At 34.8% G+C, this 7487-nt stretch overlaps 1 protein-coding gene across 1 annotated transcript in view; it reads right to left on the reverse strand.

Annotated features, from left to right (window-relative positions):
• The window catches only part of camkva (CaM kinase-like vesicle-associated a), a 31807-nt gene extending 28758 nt beyond the window's left edge, over positions 1-3049 (reverse strand). The window contains exon 1 of the mRNA XM_024270870.2: positions 2109-3049. The gene's annotated coding sequence lies outside the window, so the exon portion shown is untranslated. The remainder of the gene's footprint in view (positions 1-2108) is intronic.
• Positions 3050-7487: the final 4438 nt, after the last annotated feature.

The following is a 7487-nucleotide window of genomic DNA, read 5'->3' on the forward strand; positions in this document are numbered from 1 at the left end:
CAAGCTAGCAAGCTCCGCTGTATCAAGCTAGCGAGCTCCACTGTATCAAGCTAGCGAGCTCCGCTGTATCAAGCTAGCAAGCTCCGCTGTATCAAGCTAGCAAGCTCCGCTGTATTGAGCTAGTGAGCTCCACTGTAGTGATCTAGTGAGCTCCATTTTCTAAAAGGCGGCTGGCTAGCATAGCGAGCTAACTCACTTAGTGTCCACTTAAGCCAATGTGGACAAACAGGTGGGACACTAAGAAAAAGAGGACAAACTCATTGTGGGCCCACATCTTCTACCCAATTGAAACCATCTGGAGCCCATCTGGCCTTGCTGGCTGACTTTTGTTGTTAATTTACCCCAAACAACAGTGATTTTTGTGCTTTTTATGTTGTTTATGTTACTTCTGAACTTAACCAGAAGATTGACCAAAAAAAAAAAAAAAAAAAAAAGTTTCAACTGAAAAACACATTTTTTCTATCTTTCAATCTTTGTGATTTCTTTTTTTTTTTTGTCAGTTTCGTTAATTCTGATCTCCTGTTCTAAGTAAAGGTATAAAAATAAATTATGGTGATTTAATACATATAATTAAAAATTTCATACATCCTTTAAAGATATATATGGCAACAAGCATATTTAAAAGTAAGAATCGTGGTTCGATTCGTGAATCGAATCGGATCACCACCTCAGCAGTGATCCACAACCCTAATGTTAACCTACATAGAGTTTATAGATGCTAAATATCGTTCAAAGAAAGTTTCATTCTGATTCTCTCTCATTTCTAATATTCGTGAAGGTCTAAGGCGTGTCTTTTGGAAATAAACGTGCTGATTTGTGGTCAAGTTAATAAAAACAAAAGACTTTCTGAGAGTCTGATTGCAGGATGATGTGTTTTCAATGGGAAGGAAAAACAAGGTGAAACAGTGGAATCAGGCCAGAACTGCGGATTTGGCCACAGCTGAGCCTCTTCAAAGAGATCTGCGTGATGACAGGGGGCAGATGGTGATGCTGCACCAGCCAAAATTTATAACATAATAAAACCTTTTTTTTTAAAGAATTGAATTGTTAAGTGGGGCTAGAAAAACACTCCTGGTTTTCAAGGGAGAATGAGACTCTGAGTATTGTTTGCTCTTTAACTAAAAGGTCAGATTTGAAGATCTTGATTGGTTATAAATCCGCCTTTGTGTTTGCTTGCTTCTGCTATGCGGTGTCAAGTCTACCATTCATCTCTTTCTCAAGCATCACTGGCTCATTTGACCAGGTTCTTATGATGTTGTTTAGTTGCCATGGTTTCCGAGTGCTACAGTATGCACCAAGGTACTGTGTGCAGAGCAGCTCTGTGTTCTCGTTGCCATCACTGTCCAAAGACTGCTGCCACTTCCCAAATAAAAACCAAACCAACAAAAGCAAACCCCCCCTCAGGAGGAGATGTGTCCAAAAACAATGACCGTCCGGCTCACGAGCGCATGTAAAAGTGACCCAGTTAGCTGACTTTTGATTTCGTGACCTACATGCAAATGCCCAGTGCTGTGAGGCCACAGCGATGCTCACATCAACAATTCAAACTGTCTTTGTAGTGAGAAACTTCAGACACTCCCATGAATAGAAATCCTCGTATCTACATCTGTTTTCATTGGAAGTTGGGTTAAAATTCAGCTTTTTTCTTTTTTTTTATTTGCATCAAATCAGTTAAATTAAATATGAATCTTTAAAATCCTCACAGGTGTGGAACACAAGCTATTTGAAATCTAAAATCCATCCTTGAAAAAATCAAATAACAGCATTTTTTTGTGATTCATTTTAAAATAAACAATTTCAGCAAACTCAATAAGTGTTGCATTGTCAGATCGGGAGCTTAAATTTAACTTTGAGGATTCAGCAGCTGCATCTTTTTCTGTGTGTTTCCACACAAATCTGACAGGAAGCTGATTTCTTTCTTTCTTTCTTTTTATTTTTTTATGATCTGGAAAAGTACCTGAAACATCAGGGGCTCACCTGAAATATTCCTGCATCCTCATGTCAACCCAAACTACTAAAAACTTCCACATCTTTGACGATTTATAAAGTTTCACAAAACCTTTCATCTCCTTAAAACAATTTAAATAAAATGACACATTTCCACTTACCTTTAATCAAACAAGCCGGTAAAAACCCACTAATCCAGCCCCTGCGAAGCCACAGGCAGCGCGTTTTCAGGAAGATGAGAGATCCTCAAGTATTTCCAACAAGTCAGCTTATTCTCGGGAGTCAGCGATTGCGTGGATGTGTGATGGTAAGAGCGAGCTGTGATGCAAGGAGGCGGAGATGTGTGTGAGACGCAAACGGGAGCGCTCCAATGTTTGATTGCAGCATTGCATCAAATGTTACGACATCATCCTATTTACAACTTTTGACGGCGAACGGACGCGGTGATGGTCACGTACCTGCAGCCTGACTCCAGGGCGCGCACAAAAAATAATTCTTGTTCTTCTTTTTTCATCCGGATTTTGTCAAATCGGACATTTTGATTAATATATTTAATTTTAGAATTCTCAATCATGTTCTTTTTTCTAATTAAATGAAACCACAATATTTTAAATGAGGAAACTCTGGCAAAAAATGCGTAAAAACGCATTAGGATCAAAGAAAACATTTTCCAGCCTGACTCCAAGGCGCATAAAAAACGGATTCATATTCTGATTTTCTCTTTTTATTTTATTTTATATGACTTATTTTAAAATTTCTAATTAAATGAAACCACAATGTCTTAAATGGGAAAAATCTGAGGAGAAATTGCGCATTAGGATAATAGAAAATGATGATTGCAGCGTAATTAAGCTTTGAGCAGATACTTCTAATTCTGATATTTCTGCTTTTACAACTCATCAGTCTGACAAAATCCCCAGATTTATTATTTTAAAATTCAAAAATGTATGATATTTTTTGTGTTTTTTCCTTATTTTTCATATTCAAAGCCTAAAACATGAATATATTTTTGTTTCTGCATAGCTTCAGGACATTATCCCTTTATTCAGCAATATTTTCAAGGAACTTTTAGTTTATCAGCAATTATCAACAGGAATTTTTCCCATCAAAACGAATAGGTGTAAAAACACCCGCATATGAAAGCATCTTCTGAACAGTTTAACTGATTTACTTATTTATCGCTATTTTTAATTGTGTGAATGCTTTACAGCAATCAAACTATAGTGATTCTTCTGCTCCTTTCGTTATGTTTTTCAGCACGTAAAAACTCAATCATACTTTCATTTCAGCAGTCTTTGTATTAAAACGTTCAGCTTGTTCAGATTTTGTAAGCTTGTTGTAATTTTGGTATTCATAAACTTTACAGTTTTTGAAATAATAAACAAAATTTGCCCCATAGGAAATTAATGACAAAGTCTTCAAATTTAGTATTTTTAGGTAGATTAGCAACAAGCCTTTAGATAAATCCATGGGCTATGTTTTCATCTTTTATGGTAATTTAAAAAAATAGCATTGAGCTGTTTATATTAGCATCATGCTAGCTCATTTGGGTACCTCGTCATGTATGGGGTTTTTAGGCTAATTTAGAGTTTAGCTTCTAATTAGCAACATGCTACGTTTTTAACTTCTTTATTTTAACTGAAAATTTTAGGCTATTTTGGAGTTCAACTAATATTTAAGCAACATGCTAGCTTTTTTGTGGCTAATTAAGAGTTTTGGGGGCTAATTTGGATTTTAGCTAATACTAGCATTATGCTAACGCTTTTGACTAATTTGTTATCTATTGGCTAATTTAGAGTTTAGCTTCTATTTTAGCAACATGCTACTTTTTTTACTAATTCAAATTACTATAGAATTTTGGGCCATATTGGAGTTTAGCTAGTTTTTAAGCAATGAGCTAGCTTCTTGGCTAATTTCTACTAATGTTTTTTGGGTTAGTTTAGCTCATATAGTAACACACTAAATATTTTTGCAAAATTGGCATGCATTAGGGATTTTTAAACAATTGTACTACAATTATTAAGAAATTTAACTAAACTTCAACAATCTGTCATAGTCCCTTCACAAAACGTCTTGTCTTTTAGCAAATTTTACATTTTGCAAATACGTTTTTCATTTTCAGGAACTCCCTTTAGCAACTAAAGTAAAATTGTGTCACCATTTTCAGCATAAAGCTTCCACACCGTCAGCAACTACTTTCAGCAAAAAACATATAGCATAATTGCAGGTAATGAAACTTTTCTAGTTAAAAATACATCTACCCATAATCATATTTTTTTGCTACATAAATAAATTAAAACATTTGCCAAAAGTTTTCCGATCAAATGGAAGTGTAATGGTTTTAATATTTTTTCCCGGCACGAGCTGCTTTTCTCCTTCAGAGTCTACTGGAATTATCGTGTTAACGGTTGAAACGTTACAGTAAATCAAAAAATATAAACACTGGAGGTCCGGTGTTAAAGGGTTACTTAGATTAGATCAGATTAGCCTTAAACTAACTCGATTAGCATATTTATATTAATATGAGATGTTTCAAACCTTTTTTTGCAGAATAAATAATAATCTTGGAATTAATCCACGTGATGCAAAACAATCAAACTTAAACTCAGAGCTATAAATGGTGATATAAATAAAATAAAATGATAGACTATGTTCCAACCACAAATAACTCATACTGGTAAAGAGGAGGCTTACATTCAACCTAAAGAGTACACTAGAACACAAAAAAGCAACAAATGGGCTCTTTCAGAGAAATCCATAAAACTAATGTTCAACATCATTAAAATGCAGCAGAAATATAAAAATCCAGGTAACTATTTTTAAAATAGCCAATAAAAGATGGACTATGTTTTTTTCTGGGCTTGTACAAGCATGTGAGACCTGCTACTTATTAATTTTTTATCATTGCAGACTGGTCTGCCTTTGCTTTTTATCATCTGCAGCCTTATTTAAGAAATAAATCCTGTTGTGCACTTAATCTGTTTTTAAGCAAATGCTCATTTCGTCCAAAATATTAGAATAAATATCACACCAAATAGGGATATATATGCATTTTTGGTATTTTTCTATACTACCTGTCATGATTTCACACTTCTGAAATGCAAAAACTTCTTTTTAAGGAAATAAAATAATTCATAAATACTCCGCAGTACAATGCACTTTGTGATTATTTGGAAATATATTGTTTGTTGTTATCAAGGGTTGAGAATAAATGCATGATCTTAAAATGAAGAGTATAAAATTAGCTTTGTTATTGTCTCTTTGGGAGTGGACATCAGCACACCCCTCCAGTCTATGGAGTTGTGACTAAAGTAAGGTAGAACTGTAACAGCACACTCCCAAAACAGGTGCTATCACCCTTTTCACGACAATGTGGGCGTTTTTATGACACTATCTTCTGTATTTTTAATTTGGCTCGGACTGCGGAAACTCGCCACCTTCGAGAGCTCACAGTGTGCAGCAATTGCTCATCTGATCGCCAGGAACTTTGCAAACGAGAAAGATTGTCTGCAGGGGTTTTGGATAGTAGGCAGATTGTGTATCTCTGCTTTATGTAACTGAAGTGTCTTTTTTTTTTCCTGAAATGAGTAATGCTGCCATGAGGACACCGGGATAAGAGTAAGAGTGAGCGGGAACCTCTTTAACCTGCTCGCCATCCACCTGTAAAACCTCCTACTCTGTGTTTTTGACTCTGCAGCCTAGAATTCCTGCTCCATCAGTTGTAATTTTGTATTATTTATGTTTTGTCAGAGGTTTCTCTTTTGATGTTAACCGCAGAAGCAACATATTTCTCTTTTAATGTCTTCTAGTAAATGATGTGATTTTTTTTTTTTTAATGGCAAATTTCAAGAATAAAACTTAAAATTCCCCCAAAAATATGAGGGTCAAGTAAAAAACCGTAAAAGTGTTACAATTTTGTGGTAAATGTACCTAACTCTGGTTAGTTTATACAATTGCCAGAGTAATATGCTCCAGTATAGTTCATAGTTGTATCATTATGTATCATTATGTATGACAATACTATAGTTTTTTTGTTGTGCTGTTAACTATTGTTGCTGACAATGAACTTAATAAAATATTACTTTTTTGTGAGTTTATGAAAGAACGTTTCCTAAATATTCAGTTTTAGTCCATCAAAATCCAAAACACACCTTTGGTCACGGCTGAACAGGATAAACATCTGTTGAACACACTAATACTAAATATTTAAAACTTTAAAAACGTAACTTTTTAACATTACAATGAATAAAACCAGGCAGGAATAATTTTCCAGAATAATTTAATATTTTACCCTCCATATAAATATATTTTGTCAAAATTGGCCATTTATAACAATAAAATAAAATGATCTGGAGGGCCGGATAATTACCTAGAGGGCCGGATCCGGCTCTCGGGCCTTGACTTTGACACACGTGGTCTAGGGACTAACCGCCACATGGTGAGTGTCACAGAACAGGCACACAGCTGGTTCCAAGTGCAGCAGGTTTATTAAGATGGCTAAAAGTCCACACATTTAAATCAGGGTTAGTCAAGGGTCGGGGCAGGCAGCAAAAGATCAGGTAAACAGTGGATCAGGTCAGGATGAAACGCTCGGTATGGCACAAACAATACTTCGCACTGAGGGAAGCTCTGTGCACAACTTTATAGAAATTTTAGAAATGTTGAAAAAACACAATTTCACAATTACACTGTTTCTATTAAATCATAATCATGCAAATAAACACTAAACAACTCACGTGATAAGTCATTCAAAAGTGACGGATGGGAGCAAGTATTGTTTTAAGTTGATTCTGTTAAAAAACAACAAGGAAGTAAAGACAGATCACGCATCGATTTAAGGGTCGGGTCATCTGGACCCCATCAGAGAGCACAAGACTTAAGGTAGCTAGTGGCCTTCAAGGAAGGTAGTAAAGCGCTGTACAAGTGTACGCCATTTTAGTTACAACCAAGGAGGGCATTTACCGGTAATTCCAAAAACCATTTAAATTGCAGTTTTACAAAATATGTATATTTACAAAAAACACTTCCTCCAAGAGCAAAATGTATTTATGATAAATCTGGGGTTTTTCTAAATTGTGGTGTTTTTTAATCTTTTTAGTGCAAATCCAATTTACCCAATTTCATAGTTAATGGAAACAGAACTTTAGACAACTGTTAGAGAAAGAGAGAAAATAGACTCAATATGATTTGTGCGTATGTAACTCTTGATTTGTGCATAAATTATTGATTTGTGCGCAATTCTTGATTTGTGCGTAAATTCTTGATTTGTGTGTAAATTCTTGATTTGTGCGTATGTAACTCTTGATTTGTGCGTAAATTCTTGATTTGTGTGTAAATTCTTGATTTGTGCATAACTCTTGATTTGTGCATAATTCTAAATTTGTGCATAATTCTTAATTTGTGCGTACTTCTTGATTTGTGCATAATTCTTGATTTGTGCATAATTCTTGATTTGTGCGTAAATTCTTAATAGGTGAATAATTCTTAAATTGTGTGTAAATTCTTGATTTGTGCATAATTCTTGATTTGTGCGTAAATTC

This window comes from Oryzias melastigma, linkage group LG5 (genome assembly GCF_002922805.2).
Source record: "Oryzias melastigma strain HK-1 linkage group LG5, ASM292280v2, whole genome shotgun sequence".
NCBI classification, from domain to species: Eukaryota; Metazoa; Chordata; class Actinopteri; order Beloniformes; family Adrianichthyidae; genus Oryzias; species Oryzias melastigma.